This window comes from Xenopus tropicalis, chromosome 3 (assembly GCF_000004195.4).
Source record: "Xenopus tropicalis strain Nigerian chromosome 3, UCB_Xtro_10.0, whole genome shotgun sequence".
NCBI classification, from domain to species: Eukaryota; Metazoa; Chordata; class Amphibia; order Anura; family Pipidae; genus Xenopus; species Xenopus tropicalis.
The window spans coordinates 20,122,971-20,142,892 of record NC_030679.2 but is presented as its reverse complement, the minus strand read 5'-3'; positions in this window follow the sequence as shown (position 1 = coordinate 20,142,892).

Genomic DNA, 19,922 nt, shown 5'->3' with positions numbered 1-19,922 from the left:
AATGTTCCTTTTTTTCACATTCCTTGAAAAACTAATTGTAATGTCCCATTATTTGTGTCACCAGAGCCAAGAAGTGTCAGCATCAAGGCATCTGTGCAAATGTCTGGCCAAACCTCTGGCTACTGCTGTGCTGATCATTGTGCCCAGCTTACTGCCCATCCTGCACACTGTTTGGTGTTCATTCCATTGTGGTGTTATCATTACTCATCAACGTTTTATTAAAAAAGGGGAGTGCAGAGAATGTGGGACACCAAAAAAAGGTTTTAATAGCCTTGAATGCAATAGTTATTAATAGATATTTTAGGAGCATGTGGCACTGATATTGGCAGTTAATCTTTTTCTGACAATAAAAAATAAGCAACAATAATAATAGTAATAATAATAGCTAATGAATTCAGACTCATTACATCAATGCAATATGCATCAGAATTGATTTATAATCAGCCCTGTAGTATCAGTTTCTGGGACAGATATAAACTCACTTCATGCTAATGTTTTGATCATTTCTGATGTCTTATCCCTAAACTTAGATTCTACAAAGATTCTACAAAGCAGCCCAGAGCAGGAACTGTACTAGGGAAAGGCAACAGAGGGATTATTTTGGGAAAAGGATGGCGGTCAAGTCCAGAAAATGATAATTGCAACAGCAGTTTTCTTACCATTCCCATGTCAGCAGGTCTGTATTCACCACGCATCTGCCAGATAGGAGGGGGTTTGGTTGGACCAAAATGAGGAGGGGGATGGCCACCCTTGCCTTGGCTGCCAAAGTTTCTGTCCCTGTGGATCATTACTGTAATAGCGATTTTGAACACCTGCACTTGTGCAATAAGTTTAGTATATAAAGTAAATCATTTCTAATCATATTCTTTTTGGGACACATATGTTTAAAAAAATTGGGGACAGAGCCTTATTTGTTTGCATATTTGTGTGTATTTATGAGTGGAGATACTATATTTGCTCTGATGATGGCATATTTTGGTCATGGAAAAGTGGCTTTTGTTGCCCAGTTTTTTTCATGAAAAATTGTGACTTGGATTGCCCAAGATTGTTTTTTTTAGCTCTTACAGTAGACAGTGCCCTGTATCTGATGTCTTATACCCCAGACTTAATTTTTGTTCCCGACCCTTCTTTCTTCCGGTCAGTTCTTCCTGCTTCCCTTCTGTCTTTTTGAGAATGTAGATGAGTCTCCAAGCAAGTAATAACTGATGACGTTATGATTAAAGATAATGAATATTATTGTTGTTAGCCGAGGAAGTGGTGGTGATGATTGAAATGGCTTCTCTCCAAGTTTTGCAAAGAAGTAGAAAAACATTACATTTGCATTACATACTGCCAGTGTCACTGAAGCATATCAGGATTACTTGAGACTGTGAGGTGAACATATACACATGCACATGTAACCCCTTTTTGGCTGTAATACAGACAAGTCCAGCTAGTTGTGTTATAGAGCATGGGTTACACTGGACTCTAACAAAACCTATACACTATGTGGAAGGATCAAGGGGGTGGTAATGTAGCTAACTCATTTATATTGTGTGAAGAAAAATTAGAAATAAAGGACGTCAAACGATTCTTACAGCAAACTCAAACAGAACTGTCCAAGACCAGAGATCCAAATGCAGGGTTGTGCATATAATACTCAAAAATTCAGATTCAGAGCAGATGGATTGGTAGGATAATGCAGAGCAAGCAGAATAAAGATGCATCACTGTGGGATAGTAAAAGAAGGTAGCATGGTAGTAAAAGAAGTCCTTAGGGTTTCCATCTTAAGTGGTCCAGATCCCATACAGCAGACCTGGATCAGGGAGAATAAATCTAAGCCTGATACCTTTGGCACTACTGCATAGAGATGTAGCGAACCTCACAAAAAAAGTTTGCGAACTTCCGCCAAAAAGTGCGAACTTTGCGAACCCCATAGACTTCAATGGGAAGGCGAACTTTAAAACCTAGAAAAGCCATTTCTGGCCAGAAAACTGATTTTAAAGTTGTTTAAAGGGTGCCACGACCTGGACAGTGGCATGCAGGAGGGGGATCAAGGGCAAAAATGTATCTGAAAAATACGTTGTTGACACAGCGTTGCGTTTTGTGCTGTAAAGGGCAGAAATCACACTACATTCCTAAACTTGTGTAATAAACTGCTTTAAAACGTCCGGCGTCTACATGCCAATCAAGTCGTGTAAAGGTTACAGCTGGTTCACACGCAAAGACAAAACACCGCAGTAGTGGATACGGAATATATTATTGCTGGTGGAAAAACATCGTTCAGGTGATTTTATTGCAATGCAATGTCACTACTATGTGTAACGTGTTTGGTGCACTACTATGAATAACAGCAAACAGCACTGGACACATTAAAGAACAGTAAGTTAAATAAAACAAACAAAAAAAAATTAATAATAAAAAAAAAAGTGATCTCTGGTTGGTGCTGGGGGTGAACTACTAGGAGCAGCACACCAGTCCCCCACAGCTATACTAATAGCACTCGGCTCTATAAAAGTTCGCGAACTTGCGAACTTGCGAACACCCGATTTTCGTGCGAATTAGTTCGCTTCATCTCTACTACTGCATTGCCTTCACTAAGGGAGGAGGGGAATACTTCACAGCTATGTCTCCTGGTTGGAGCAAAAAAGCTGCTCTTGCTAGCTATAACTGACACATTCCTAGAACGTGCTAATACAAAAGATATCCTGCACTTACTAAATCAACGATCGCAAGGTCCCTGTTCCCCAACTTCACTAGAGATGATGGGATGGCTTTCTCTAGGGCCAAACACTGCTGGGTCATGTGGATCCCAGGCTTCCTGGAACACATCCACACAGGTGAACTGATGAAGACCAAGAAGGAATATCCACCCCTGCCCAAACACTATATTAAGGTGTGACAGGAAGTGGTCATACCTATGGGCCAATAAAGTACAATATACTAAATAGCAAAAAAAGATACATGGGCTGCTGCCTAGTAACAAATGGAAAAAATAAGGTAGGTTTTAAAGCTATAGGGATTCTTAACCCTATAGGTCCCTACACACATATATAGTAACATTGTAAAATAGGTTTAGAAATCAAATGTGTCCAATAAGATCAACCTTTTGGTGTAAATTAATTCTGATATGGCAACCGGACAATTCTATGGATCAGCTTTGTGATAAGGCCTTATTTTATGAAGCCTGTACTTTCTCACTTGTTAAAAAGTCAATCAACCATTTCTTGATGCCAGTGCTTCAGGGAGAGTTTATTATATGACGTGCTTTTTTATTTATACATAATCATCATATCTCCTCTTAAGCACCTCTTTTTCAGTGTAAACAATCCCAACTTGGCTAGTCTTTCCTCAGAACTGAGACTTTCCATTCCCTTAACCAGCTTAGCTGCCCTTTTAAGACTATATTTTATGTCATTATATCCCATTTGAGTACTGGAAACCAAAACTGCACTGCATATTCTAGATAGAGCCTTACCAGGGCTTTGTAAAGGAGACAAATTACCCACAAATCTATACATCTTTTACTACATCTTAAAACCTTATTTGCCCATTGCAGCTGCTGCCTGGCATCACTAGCCAAACTCAGGTTTGTTATCCACAAGTACTTCCAGGGCCTTCCCTATCGTGTTATTTCCCAACACGGGCCCATAAAAGTTATAAGTGGCATTTTTATACATCCCAGGTGCATAACCTTATATTTATCAACATTAAAGGGGATAAAGTCAAAATCTTAACGTGGTGTTTATATATAGCCCTAAGGTAGGAAAGCACTATAACAGATGTTGTTCTAAAAAATCAGATGGCAGAGCAATTAAAACAGAGTTAAAACAAAGCTGAGCTCTGTATTCCTTAGTGTCTGCAGCAGCATGGTTCACTTCCTTATCTGTGCCTGACTTGCTCTTAACTGACCAATGACAATCCAGTAAACAAACTCCTGTGCTTTTTTCCAAGTCTGGTATAGGACAGTCCCTGCTTTTGTTTTGTTTCAAGTCTGGTACAGAGCAGTCCCTTGCTCTTTTTCACATCAGGATGGCACTGGCCCTGTAGGTCATCATCAAATACTGATACAATACCTGCCCCTAAAAAAATTAAAGAACAAATTTTAAAAAGTGGACCCAATAGAGAACACTGCGACACCCTACAAATACTGCTACTCCAAGTAGAAAATGACAACTACTTACAACTGCCACCTGTACAAGATCCTGTAGCCAGTTTTCTATGCATGTGCAAACAACATTAATAAGACCAACAGACCTTAGTTTATAAAGCAGTTGTTTATGTGGCATTGTATCAAAAGCTTTTACAATAGATCTACTGCAACCCCACTATTCCCTGCTAATGTCATTTCATGATGACCCATATATAGGTGAAAGCATTTTCATTTCACATGATAAAACTCTCCTTCTCCTTCAGAAAGGAAATCCAAGTTATGTTTAAAAGGTCATCAGTTTTGTCTCCTCTGTTTCAACCAATTATTTTTTATCTGCACAATATTTCTGTTTAAATATCCTGGTCATACAATGGTAGAGTTTGGCTGCCAACTCAACTCTTACCTATAGGGAGCTAAAACCATGGCCACTGTAACAATCAATATCTGGTCAGGGTTTGTTCAGATGTTATTCAGAAGGGATTGGAACACCTGTCTGAAGAGGACTGGGTCTGTAGGTGTGGCCCTTGTTTTCCCTGGCTCCTCATGTGATTTAAGTTCAACTGGATAAGCCTAACTGAGCTCAACATTTGAGTTGCTAAATCAGGAAAAGATTTTCTTGTTTGGTGAAGTCTTACTATGCACAACCAACTTCTCTGAAGTTCTCTGAAAACTTTTGTGGTGTAATGCCAGACACACTACAGCACAGCCTACCATATTGTGTTCATTGACAGTATCCTTTTAAAGAAATACAATGTGTTTTTTTGCTCTTAAACTAGCCCTTTCTTTTTTTAACCATTATTAATGGAGACTCATGTGGCCTGTAAATCTAAGAAGAATGTAAACTACTGTAATAAAATAAAGGCTTTGGCAGTGTGGCTACAATAGAACACCGTATCCATTCTGGTAACTTTTTAAAATACTCAGAAAGAAGTAACCCCCTTTTCCCATGGTTTATTCTTGCTTAACAAAGAACAATATAATTTTATTGTTGAAAGTCTAAAGAGTTTGGTGCACATCAGTTTTGTATAAGCCACACGTACTGTATGGTCTGTATCAGGGATCCCCAACCTTTCTTACTCATGAGCCACAGTCAAATGTAAAAAGACTTGGGGAGCAACACAAGCACCATAAAAGTTCATGGAGGAGCTAAATAAGGGCTAAGACTGGCTATTAGGCAGCCTCTATGCACATTAACAGCTTTATTTGTTAGTAAATCTTGTTTTTATTCAACCAAAATTTGCCCCCAAGTCAGGAATTCAAAAATAACTACCTGGTTTGGGGGCACTGAGAGCAACATCCAAGGGGTTGGTGAGCAACATGTTGCCCCGAGCTGCTGGTCAGGAATCACTGGTTGTAAACTGGTATGAGACCCGTAAGATAAGTGAGCTCCTTTGCTGTAGACCTCTTTAAATTAAGATAAGGTCATGACTGTTGGCCTAATTTGGGATTATATTACTTACTTTATACCACAGGTAGTGTTTAATACCATATTTGTATGTAAAAATATGGAACAATATAGGCCATCCCATTAAAACAAACAATGAAATGATGCTTATATTGATGTAAGCATCAATTATTTTTGCACTTTTTATTTTAGATATGAACTGTAAACAACTGGTTTAGTCATCATCTAACAGCAAAGTATATTTAGGCAAAGTGCCCCATGCAATCAGACTGCAAATGCCAGAAGCAAATGTTGCATACTTCAGCTTATGGTCTGATCTTGCAAATTTTGTGGGCTTTGAAACAAGACTATTTACAAATATATATCTATTAGTTTCCTACATTTAGAGATCGACTGCATTAAAATAGAGTTAAGGCTCCCAAATGATTAACTAGTCAAACTGAAAGTTTTGGGCACCAATATTTTGTCCTGCAACAAAATTAAGCTGAAATAGTTTTACATTTGCCACTTGAATTTGGGTTATATAATGATGTAGTGTGTTCACAAAGCAGCTATGTGCTTTAACACCTGGTATTAAGAATGTACACTGGCACATTTGCCTTCCTGCTGTGGCTAGCATTCATTCTTTGACTATTTTAATGGCAGAGCTTGTTGGAAAAAAATTCTGCAGACAATAAGAATCTGAACTGGTCATGGACACTGCTTTAGACTTTAAAGCCTATTTCCAGAACCAATGGTGTGTGGGGGCCTGGCCAGGTAACTGGATTGATGTATTTTGCCATCAATTGAGATATAGGGAGAAAAATTGGTCAATAAGAACACAGTGATAAATTCTAATCATTTTGCGTTACTGAAAGTATCATTTATCATTTTTCTACCCACCAATTGCAAAATAGTGTGAAATATGCTACTTTACATATCTTGCAAGGCTCTGCTGCATTTTTAATTTATCCATAACAAATCCTCTCTAATGCTTATGAAGCATTGTCAGACAGACCTCTATACAAAATGCTCATTTATCATAGCACACAAGGAAAACAAAAGCTCTTCATAACACTTTTGCCAAACCTGTAGCTTCACAAAGCTGACAAAGACTCACTGTTTAAGTTTAGTTCTTGGTTAATTTAGTAAATGATGGTGCTTTATTTGCCTCAAACCCCAATACCAACAGTCTGGAAAGGATCAGTTATTCACACACCCACTTTTTAGGATCCTAACAGGGCCATTGTTTGTTCTCCCAAGTCTTTTATTCACTACCTCTAATTAAATAAATGGAAATCTTATTCCATATATCAAACTAAATGAATGTGCAGAACTAAGTAGTCAAAACTGAAAAATGCTATAGCATGTAGATTGAAAATTCCATATTTAATAGCACATGTAGGAAGTCATACACAGAAATGTAGGATATTCCCAAAAAATGGATCTGAGCCAGGATGCTGCTGCAATCCAAATATTATAAGACTACAAAAATATATACTATAGGTCCTTGTGTGGCCTTAATATTATTTTTATCTTTCAAAATAATAATTGTAATGTGCCTTAAAACTGTAAATGTATGTTTTAGTCTGCACTGCTGGAGGGATGGGTGAGTTATTGGCTTGCCCTTTGGGGGCACCCTTAGGTTGTGAAGCTCTCTGTAGAAACACTGGACGATGGGCTTCAGTAATTTTCATAAAGGATGTTTGCTTCTCAGGAAAGTGATATTTTGAGAAGAGCAACAGTGCTGAAAGGTCACTTGTGGATGCAGTGCCCCAAGGCTCTGAACTAAATATGAAATGATGACCTGAGCAGAGGTACAGGAACTAGTTGCAGTATAGCTTGCATGGACTAGCGTCTGTATTTAGAGACACTTGCAGCCTCAACAAGGTGCCCAAACTAAGACTAAGGGGCAGATTTATCAAAATGTGACATAAGAGCTCACCACATAAAAATTCATCCACTTTCTACTTATTCCTATGAGTTTTTTAGAAGCATATTTAGAGTTAGAGTTTACTATTTGCTAAATATGCTTCAAAAAATCCAGAAGGAATGAACAGTCTTTCTGTGGTTAGCTCTAATCTGCCCCTAAAAGTTTGCCTAGAAGCCAGGAAAAAATGACCAATGCTTACTTGCTTGCTGATTAGGCTAGATATAACAGAATCAGAATTGATACCGATACAGCCATGTTTAGGTGCCTATTAAACACTACCTATGAAAAGGAGATTGTAAAGATTTACCAGTTTTTTTTCCATCAATTCAAGATTCCAAATTCATTAATAAAAATTCTCCTAGTATATTTTGCAGACTGCTTCTAAAAATACTCTATAAAAAAGGCTTACTATGTTTCAAAATGTTTGGGGCCCACGCCATACTGACTATGACCTGCGCCCTTAGCTGCACCTCGCTCCCTGCTTGCTTGACTGCAGCAGACTGCACTGGAAGACGCAGACGAGACACAAGCAGGAAGGAGAGTGCAAATATGGGACTCTGAATATGCCCTCCCCCTTTCCCCTGGCCCCTCCCCATGGTAATAAAGTTTGTCATATGGAGGTTACTGAGCCTATAATTTTCTGTCAGACCTTCCACTTCTTTAGTCATTGCATTCAGTCATTCCTTCCTGCAAGCAACACAATTTTTACATCCTTTGGTTTAAAAAAAAAGGGGGTGAAAGATACAGCCTGTATTTCCTGCTGTAAGTGTTTTCTATAGAACAGGAAGTGATATCACTCCAAATGCCATTGCATATGGCAACCACAGGAAAGCAAGGATCATTTTTCATCTCAGCAATGGTTCCTGGAAACTGGTTTCGAGAGACATTGATTGCAAGTGCGTTCCCTCATTTACAATTCATTTTTAGTCACAGTGCAAATTCCTTTTTCCTGGGGATATATATCACATTTCGTTCAATTGGGTGTGTGGTTTGCAAAGTAAAACAGACAAATAACAAATATGATGACAAAATTTATGGTTAGTCACATGACTGAATAGCCTCAGCCTCAGAAACAGGAAACTGTTGTTGCAGAGTTGGATGCAGGATCAAAAGGGACAAACAAAAGGCACAAGTTATCTAGACCCCCCCCCCCCCCATCCCGCCAGTACAAGAACACACAAACCTTTGTACCATTGTCTTTATTTCTCCATCAGACTCAGTGACACAGAGAAACAAAAGATTTGTTGGTTATTGTGTCTGCGGATCTGTCGGTTATAGAGAGTGAAAGTACCAGTTTTATGATGGATTCCTGTTGTATTGAACAAAAAAAACATCTGGTTTCTTGTGTCTGCAGGGCAAATTATCATTGCATTAAAGATGTACTGTACACAACCATATTTATTGACTCCAAAGCTTGTATGGGCAGAAACAGGGCTTGACTGGAAGACCGGGGGGGGGGGGGGGCGTTAACTGGGCACATTCAGCACAGGGGTCTGAATATAAAGGCTGATTGCGCACTAGGAGATTTGCATCTGTAGAAAACAAAGTGGCATGTTTTTAAATTATTGCCAGTGGCAAAGCATTTTCGGGGGATGTGTTGCCCACTGTAACACAGATTTATAGCGGCCAATGAATTCCCCCATGAGCAATGGCCCTAAATGTAAAAGTGGGAGAGGGATATTTCCATTTTCTACTCATGGTTACATGCATCTTGTGTTGTAAAATGGTAATAGTTTATTAAGTATTCGTGGTGGTTTAATGTCGAAGCATGCAATCCTCAAGGAGGTTCTTCTCCTGAGTAAATCTTTAGCATGTAGAGAGCACTATTCTTAGACATTTGGAAATTGGTCTTCATTTTTTATTATTTGTGGGTTTTTTAATTATCTCATCTTTTGTTCAGCAGCTCTCCGGTTTGGAATTTCCAAGCAACATGTGGGAGCACAAGGAAAGAGGAAAATGTCACTACTGGTATTCTGCATGTGCAAGTGTAATTTCTCAGTGATCTTACTGGCATGTATGAAGTTAATAGCATGCTTACTGGTGCCTACTGGTACTGTACATTACTGGTACACATTCTGACAAATCCAACCTGGGTAACAGGGGCTGGCCAAGCTGACCAGGCGCCCATGGCAACCCGGTTGTCCACCTCACTGTCGTGGGGGGGGGGGGCGAGGATGCGATAGATCATTGCCCCACCGCGTAATGACAAGCGGTGGGAGCAATGACTAAAGTGAGAGGGCTAGGGGTAGGCAGGAGAGGCTGCCTGGCACCCCCCAATCTTTGCGCCCTAGGCAGCTGCCTCTTCTGCCTACCCCTAGTTCTGGCCCTGCTGGGTAAATATGTCTTTCTACTTCAAACTACCCAACTGCAAAGCGATGCTGTCAAACATTCAGTGATAAAAATGCAATAAAACTCCAAAAATTTAAATAAATTGTGCGAATCATTGAAATAACAAAATAACTGATCTGACTGTTGATCCTTGTTGAGAATTTGCTTTAATAAAGTGTGCCCCATTTTGACAATATATATGTGTGTTTGTGAAAGCTTGGAGCAGTAACCCTTAGCAACAAAAACCTGTTTAAGAACAAACATCTTATTGCTATGGGTTATTGCTCGTGGGCAAACTTATATGATTTATTACATAGCCCCATAGTATAGTATAATAGTACAGCATAGCAATAAATAGCAGCTCTGTGCTCCACCAGAGTTTGTAGCTGAAAGTAGCTCTCTCTTGTCATTAGCGCAGAGTTGTCAACCCCCCCCACTATTTTTTCGGGAGTTACCTGAACTTGGCTTCTCTCCCCCGGTTTTCCATTAGTCAGTAGCATTCTGCAGAGTTTTGCTGAACTAGCTGGTAGCATTCTCACAGTGATCTGTGGACTCCCATGAGGACCTTAGCTCCACAGTGGTGCCAATTTGCTCAGCTCTATCCATGACTGCATTTGATTTTGATCTGTGAGTACAACCCCTGTCTTTGACAATAAATTATTTTTGTTTCATTTGCAAGAACCTCAGGCATCCTTTTTTTTTTTTTTAAATCTTCCCAGCAGCAGAGAAGTATAGTTGCACAACCCCACCCCCCCTTTCTCCGCCACTTAGCAAGGGCCCATCTGGGTAAGAGCACAGTGTGACCCATATTTTACCATCATAGCTGGAAATAAAAAGGCTCTTCTAAGCCAAGATATGGTTACAGATAAATTGATAATCGATGATAGATAGATAGATGATAGATAGAAGTTTTACAGACTTTTATGGATGCCATAGTCAGAGTGAGAAAAGGAAGTAACAAAGATAGACTGGATGTGTGTGTTCCTGTGGCTTTAAGGGACAAGGTCTGTGACACTTTGACATAACATCGCAGATGCAGAGTCATCAAACACAAAGGTGAGATGGGGAAGAGGAAGTCAGATCAAATAAAAACACAAAGCAGGCATAAAAGGGGAGAGGCAGTCTGAGCAATGACAGATATATAGAGAGCAAGGGAAGGAGAGTGGGACAGAAAGAGGGGCAGAGGAAAGAGGTAAAGGAAGTGTGTGAGAGAGTCAAATAAATCAGTGAGCAAATAAACAGGGTGAGAGGGAGAGGAACTCACAGCAGGGATGCTGAGGGACAAAAGACATGAATCATTCACTACTGACAGATTTGCTTAGGGAGAGAAAAAGGGGGGGGAGAAGAAGAAAAGAGAGAGAAATGTGAGGGAGTGCTACAGGGATTATAATGGCATACATCAGCTCATGTCCATCTCTGAGTTTCATCAGTGCTGGGCCTAAAAGGGCACCAAAGGCAAATGTCTACACCCCTTTACCCCGCACATGAATGGGTGCAAGACTTGTGTACCGGAACCCACAGATTAAGATGGGCAAAAACTAGGTGAAAACAGACAGAAGAGAGACGTGTCCTGCGCACCCCACCGTTGCACCCCAGGCATGTGCCTTCTCTGCCTACCGCTCATTCCAGCCCTGAGTTTCATTTAATATTTGCAATAGGTCTAATGTTTTCACTGTAATTATAATATATAATATTATATAAGTTATCCCTTATGTGAGTGCGTACCTTGCATCTCCCATGTCCCCAGGTGTAGACAAGCATAAGGTTGGGCCCTGCACAAGAAATGACCATCCAAAACAAAAAAGTTTTCCAAAATAAACATTAATAAACCAAGTAGCAATTGAGTATTTTGTTTGTATTAAGCACCCCTCATATTACTTCATCCTCCAACTTCATGAGGTATGTAGAAACAGGAGTTCTACATCCAGAGTAACTAGGAGGGTGTCCTGCTTTATCGCCAGATTGTCCAGTTTGCCAAGGACATTGGTAGTGCCCTTCACAAAACGGTGCTAACACACAGTCCACATAATTACTTATATGTTCAGTATTATTTGTATTATTTCAATATGTGTATAATAAAGGTAATGTAATTTGGAAATTACCATTTGCATGGTTTCACTGAGATACAGGAATTGCAAGTACATGTTGTTTTATGGTTTAAAGTGCTTCCACAGCTAAAAGTTACTGAAGGAAACAACTCCATGGGTAAAGAAAACTGCCCGACACTAATTAGAAGTGCATGAAAAATAATTAGAAATATTCAAAAAGAGACTCTGATATGATAGTACAGCACAACCGTCTTTTTACATGCCCCGATTTAATTTACCTGCATTTTACACCATTTATTGTGGCCCCACAAATATATAATGCGTAGTGCACTTTCCTGATTTGACTGATTTTTTTTTTTAACCATTTTTTTTCTGATCGCCTGAAAAACATAAAAAAGGGAAGGTTCTACTAATAACTTTGAAGGAGAAATAAACTAAATCCAACCTATAAATATGGAAATGGGGAAAATATTTACTGCTGAACTAAACTACTCACAATTTATCATTTTATTATTTATTTATGTCACTACCCCGATTTAAACAGGAATTACAAGCACTTTAATTTTCTATGAATTTTGGCTGGTTCAGAAATACTTCCCTGTGTCAATTTTTTTATTTGATTTACTTTTGAGCTGTCATATATTTTGTATTTATTCCTTTCATATGGCTCTTATTTGCCTTCCCGGATGGTTTACATGCAGTATACTGTACAGCACTAGCTTTCCAATGTTTATACATACAATATGTTTGGATTCACTTAAGAGCTTAGTTAGAAGGGGTTTTTGGATCACGGACGTGGTTTATTTATTTTACATAGTTTATATACTTTCTAAACATTATGAAGGACTCAAATAAAAGGGAAATCACATCAGTAGAGGCAAAAAAAATGAGAATATGGAAGGGACATGCGTGTGAGTGTGTGAGCGTGTAATATCCTCTTTATTTTTTCTGTTAGGAGAAGGTACAGTAGGTTTTATTGTTTCTATATCACTTCCCGTAAAGTTTGTTATATTTTGGCTCAGTCTCCCCATTGATTGCCAACTTTGCTCATTGAATTGCAGTTCTTTTTCTGTTTGCCAGTCCAGCTTCTAAAGTATTGAAATAAATCTTTAAATATTCACCAATTATTAACTACAAAATATATCTTTGGATTTGTGATGGCCAGCCTTTCATATACTATTTATCATATAACCCAAACTGTGGGCCTTTTGGACTTTATATTAATTCAACCTAAGAAAACCATCAATATGTCTATTTAATTCTAATCAAGGTACTGATTTCTGACCATTTGATCAGGTATGGGTAAAACAAAGTCTTCTTTAAAAAAATATAAAGTTTAGTAGGTTTAGGTAGCAAGCTTACAGGGACTCCTATGGGTCAGAAAACTTTTCCTTATTGAGGCACAATGCACTTGCTATTGAGTACTTTTGTGCAATTGTTGGGCACAGTTGGGCTGCATGCCATGTCATGTCATTTATTCTACTTTCTGTGGATCTAGAAACCTGAAGTCCCCATTACAGGATGCACTTGATGATGTTGACCGGGACATGATTCAATTATGAGCTGGAGAGAGTGCAGAGACTGCAACTAAACTGGTAAAGGGGATGGAAGATTTAAACTATGAGGTTAGACACGGTTGGGGTTGTTTTCTCTGGAAAAAAAGATGCTTGTGAGGGGACGTGATTACTCTGTACATTAGAGGGGATTATAGGCAGATAGGGGATGTTCTTTTTTCCCATAAAAACGATCAGCGCACCAGAGGCCCCCCCTTTAGATTACCGGAACAGAGCTTCCATTTGAAGTAGGTGTTTTTTCACGGTGAGGGCAGTGAGGTTGGGGAATGCCCTTCCTAGTGATGTTGTAATGGCAGATTCTGTTAATGCCTTTAAGAGGGGCCTGGATGAGTTCTTGAACAAGCATAGTATCCAAGGCTATTGTGATACTAATATCTACAGTTAGTATTAATGTTTGTATATGTAGTTTATGTATGTGAGTGTATAGATTGGTAAGTATAGGTTGCGTGTGCTGGGTTTACTTAGAAGGGTTGAACTTGATGGACTCTGGTCTTTTTTCAACCCTATGTAACTATGCAAATGATAATTATGAGTTTGTGGAAGTAGTGATTAGCTTTATTAGCATGCTTATAAGAATATTATTCCCATAGAAACAATAAGGTTATATCCCAATCAGAAACTGGGGTATATGGAATTATTCAGAATGAATAGCTGCACTGCTGCATATAAAGACTCATTACTAGTGATATGTGTGCCTACAAAATGGCCTCACAGAAGCAGATGATGTGAGCTGGTGGTTGTTTCACCACTAAACACAGTTGTGTCTATCACACTAAACACAGCTGTGCCACAAGGTTGTGTATTTATTCTGCTCTGTGCTCTCTATACCTCTATTGCATGGTCACAATTAACTGCAACTCCATTCATTTGCTGACAATATGGTGGCCATGAGCTTCATCTCCAGTAACAATAAAATAGCTTATATGGAGGAGGTGGAGAATCTAGTATTGTGGAGTTGGGAGAATTGTCTCCATTTAAATGCAAAAGTAAAGAGATGGTAGTGGACTTTAATAGTCTTAATAACTTGAATTATAAACCCATGTATAACTTAGCTGTCTGTACCTAGTTGGCATTTGTGTTTTTGAAAATATTGCTCTTTACACTTACAATTACACTTTACAATATCGTATATTACTACTCTACAGGCACAATGCAATACTGTTTATTTTTACTGTCTAGATTGTGTTGATATCGAGGCTTAGTGCCTGATAACTTTGCACTTCATCATATATTGTATGTACATAGCGCACTCTGCACTTTATGATATATCGTTACACTATAAGCAAAATGCACTATTAATTTTAATATTTGTTTCCATTTTTTCATGTTAAAGGTGTAGGGAGAAGACAACCACCATTTTCTTTTGGAATCTTTTATCTAAAACTTGCACAGTCTTGGAATGATCAAGGTACAGTTCACTACATGTGCTACTTGTTTAAATATGTTTGTGGGAAATAAAAAGAATATTGAATCCTTGAAACTTGAGTTGTAGTGCAAAAAATTCCAGTGTTAGACGTGCCTATGCAGCCATAAGGGGTAATTTATGTAAATCTGGGGCAGACGTGCAAGAGTACTAAGGGGAACAAGAGCATAGTCATAGACCATAGTCCTAGACTTATTAAATTTCCTGGAAACTTATCTAGCGCCAACTATCTTTAGGGTTGACACCTTTTCTGATAAATAATACCAGCCTTCATATATTGTTATCTCTCTGCCTTAATAATAACATTGGGATCATGCTTTATTATGCATCATGCAGGCCAGACAGGTAAATTGCCAGCTAAATGGCAACCCTAACTATAGTGCACATAAAGCTGTCCTAATCATAGATGTTTTCAGACAAGATATTTGCTTCTACATGGCCCCAAGCCTCAAGAGAATACTAGAGATGTACCAAACCCACTATCTTGGGATTTGGACAAACCCTGAATCCTTCATGAAAGATTTGGGAAGATAATTTGCAAATGCAAATAATTAGATGTTAGGCAGAAGAGGCGCTTGCCTAGGGTGCAACGATGAGGTTGTACCAGGCAGGTACTTCTCCTGCCTACCCTAGCCTGCGCTCCCTTATTATTGCCCTGCTGCTTGTGGCACTGCGAATGCAGAGGCACGGGCAAGTGTCCACTCGCACACGGAGGAAGGAGGAGGGAGGCTCCAGGGGCAAGGTGGCCAACCAAATTGCCTAAGACACCCGTCGGCTTGGCCACAATTAATCAAGTTTTTATGTAGTTAGGGTCCCAACCTTGCTGCCATGGTATATAGATAGATAGAGCAGGAGGGAATTAGCCATGATCCTATGAACCTATTATCTATACATTAACTCAGAATCTCTGAATAAAATGCTTGGCACGCTTCATAAACCTTAAACTTCATAGACCTTAAACTTGAATAAAAAGTGATTTATGTCAGGAAAATTCAAAATGTACACATAGAGGACTTTAAATAAATATGGGATTCAGCATGAAATGGTGCCAGATAGACTATTAATCTACTCCTAAACCTCCAGTGATTTATTTTTCTAATTCCTTTTAAAATGAAATAATAATATCTCAAAAAAGAGAATGCTGGATATAATACCAGAATGCCACTTTTAATCATAAACATTATTTAAGAGACATATTTCTGCTGCCTTGACTGAAAATAAACAGCCTTCTGGATACATGCAAGAGGACAAATGAGTAAGTCTTTGTGAGCAAAGAAAAGTACTTTCCCTTCTGTTACTTTCCTATCATGTCTGTGAATATATAGAATTTTGTGTGCTTGAAAAACACCTATATATTAGTGTCTGTGTCTTATGGTATTTTTATTTTAGAGAGAGGGGGAGGCAGTTCTGGATATGTTCAGGCAATTCTTGTCCTTAAGAGAACTTTCCTTTGGTTATAACAGAACTATTGTTTGAGTTCCCTTGGGTACTGTTAAAAGTAAAATTCCCATTTTCCCCACCATCACACACCTTCCCACACCCATAAGACCCCCAATGGGAATCATTCAGTAAGTGTGAGGACAGTTTGAAATTAAAGAGCTAAGTTCTGTTATAACCCTTGTGGTCTGCTCCGCAGCTGCTGCCTAACTTGTATGGGACACGTCGGGGGTGGAAATGGGGTAGCATAGATGGATACAGACAGCCTTGTATTCATGGGGGTAACTGCAGTTTCTGCACTAGAACGGACACTGCAAACTGCCTTCCCAGTGATAATTGTGCCCTGCCTCTTTTGTTTTGTAGGCTCATTTAATCTCATTATAAAAATTGAGAATAGGGCATAGAATAATATCTGTGTCAAGCAGCAGGGAATGGCTAACAACTAAGAAATGCTTTATTACACCTTGGGATGGGGCTGCTATTTTTGTTTCAAAATGCAACAGTGTGTGGAAATTCTTGTGGACTCACTGTGTGTCATGAAATGCTTGGGGGCGTATTGGGTCATTTTATGTTAGGGGGCCCACATGGTGTCAAGAAATGCTTTGGGGGCATATTGGGTCATTTAATGTTATGGGGCCCACATGGTGTCAAGAAATGCTTTGGGGCATATTGGGTCATTTAATATTAGGGGGCCCACATGGTGTCAAGAAATTCTGGGGGCTAAACTGTGTCCTTTTTTCTCTTTGTTAAATGTTGTGGGGTTGAGATATGGTAACAGACTAATAAACACTCTAAACAGAAGGGTCACTTTATAGGAAGCAGACTGCAAATTTAAGGGGACGAGAAAGTGTACTTATAGTCAGGTACTGACTGATAGTACCTTCCATATATATCTAGAAAAAAAATCACATTTCAAAAGTAGAGGGGGCCTAAATATGTTATGTAACTGGTCAACAGAGCTGAGCCATTTGAAGCATTCTAGGTATTTTTAGCTATATAAATAAAGGATATTTATTATTGTTTGCTGCTATAAGTATAATACCAACACAGCAGGCTACACATTATTCCCATCAGTCCCTGCCCCAGTGGAGAATCCAATCCAAGGTACCAATAATATTTGCATACAGTAGGGACAATTATATCAGGAGCCAATTAACCTGCTTGTATGTGGCAGTTTGGAAAGAAACCTGAAGTACCTGAGTACCTGAAGGAAACCCATGCGGATATGGGGAGACTAAAGTTATTAATAATATTACTTCTTCCAGCATTTCATGGGCAGGCAAATGCTTTATGCCAAGTGCTGAGCAGAATACTGGAGAGGGTTCTAGACTAAAGGTGGCCATACACGCACCGATATTATCGTACGAAACCTCGTTTCGTACGATAATCGGTGCGTGTATGGCATGTCGGCGAGTCGACCGATATCGCAGGAAGCTGCCGATATCGGACGACTCGCCGATCGGACAAGTTTGAAAATTTTGATCGGGCGCCATAGAAGGCGCCTGACCAAAATTCTCCCTTCAGAGCTGAATCGGCAGAAGGAGGTAGAAATCCTATTGTTTCTACCTCCTTACCTGCCGATTCAGCCCTGAATGGTGTGTGGCGGATCTTACGATGTTTCGTGCGACCGATGGTCGTACGAAACATCGTCGGATCGCCACGTGTATGGCCACCTTAAGTGAAACTTGAGACTTGGTCCTAGAGTGCTGTAGAACACTGACCAATAACAAGGTACTGCATCATTTGGTTAAACAGTAAATGCATGAAAGTCAGAAAGCAATGCTAACTTCCTACTGGCTTCTTCTAAACTATGAAGGCACGTTTTATGCAGAATGTGGAGCAGTTCTTGTTTAGAGTGTAAATTTGGTTGTGTTGCTAAATTACAACTTGCATGGAATAAGTTTGTACACTGGCCAGTGCAAGATTAGAGTTACACAGTTACATAGCAATTTACATTAAAAAATACACTTTTCCATCTAATTCAGCCTCTTCCTGTAACTGAACCTGCCTAATTAATTGTTTAAACAGAGGAAGAGAAAAACCCCATCTAATGCCTCTGCAATATGCAATAGAGGGGGGAAAATTCTTCCTGACACTAGATGGAAAGCAAAGCAGTCCCTGGATCAACTTTGTATTCAGAGCTAATTTCTATAACCCTGTATTTCCTCTCTTACTAAAAAGCCATCCAACCCCTTCTTGAAGCTATCTAATGTATCTGCCAAGTTGGATGGAGTTGTTTAAAGCCATAAAGTTGAATCTAGAATGCATAGCAACCAATCAAATGTCGACTTTCAAACAACAGGCCAGAAAATGCTAACTCCTGGCTGGTAGCTATGGGTTACTGATACAAGTATGAGACCTGTTATCCAGAATGCTCGGTAGGGGTCTTTCTGTATTTTGGATCTTCATAACTTAAGTCCACTAAAAAAATAATTTTAACATTAAATAAACCCAACAAAATTGTTTTACCTCTAATAAGGGATAAGTATATCTTAGCTGGGATCAAGTACAAGGCACTGTTTTTTTTGGTTTTTTTTTTCAATTCTTTATTTTAGATTTTACGATTATGGGAAGGGGTACAGAAAGGAAAAAGGGGGTGGGGGAGGGAAACAGCGCTAAGGCACTGTTTTATTAGTACAGAGAAAAAGGAAATAATGTTAAAAAATTAATTGTTTCATTAAAATGGAGTCTATCGGAGATGGTGTCCGTAAATTGGAGATTTCTGGATAATGGATCCCATACCTGTACCACAGCACACTTTGCACCTGCTATTACATTACCCTCATAGTTTCTTTATTGCTACCTTGTCAGCCAGCTGGGCTTTATTTCATGAGACAAGGTTTCATAAAATTGTTGTGGAGTTTTATTGAATACATTTATTCAAGATCTCCAATGCTTTTTTGCTTAATCCACTTTATAACGTGACATTATCTGATTTGGGATTGAATAACACTGTATTTAGACTCTAGCTATTTATCCCTCCCCAAATTAGATTTTTATAATCATAATAATGCTAGAATGATATTAGAGACATACAATGCACTCTGGATTAGATGATTTTATTGTATTGAATTAAACAATATCTCTAGGGTCTTGATAGAAAGATTTAGTTCTTAAACAGATGCTTTCATTTACCTCTCTCCCAGACTGGTGGCACAAAGTGAACCTTTCAGCTGGCTATAAAGAGCTGGAAATGTTCATATGCTGCCTCCAATTAACTTGTAAGGAAAACTCCCAGCAGTGCCATTACTTGCCTTTTTCTGTTTAAAAACTATCGATACTGGCACTGTCAAGCGTTATACTAGTATCTATTCAAGCAGAGTCAATTTGGGAAGTTTTTCTGTCATCTGAAAAGTGCTCAGTGTGCTCCATCAGCCAACCACTGTACAGATGCTGGGTTCCCCAGAGGCCCAAAGAAATAAACATAAAGCATCCCATCAACGTGTTCAAGTTTTCACAGAGGCCCATAGGAATAAGCATAAAAGCTGTGAATTAGATTCAACAGGTGAGCACTGCCCACCTACATATAAAACAACATCCAGCAACCCAAAAATTAGTCCAGAACATTGCTCATGTGCTCCAAGGGATGGGCACCAAGGTCTAGCACCAAGGTCTTTATATTAAAGGGGAACTCCGGCTCCAAAATTTGTTAAAGAGCCCCGC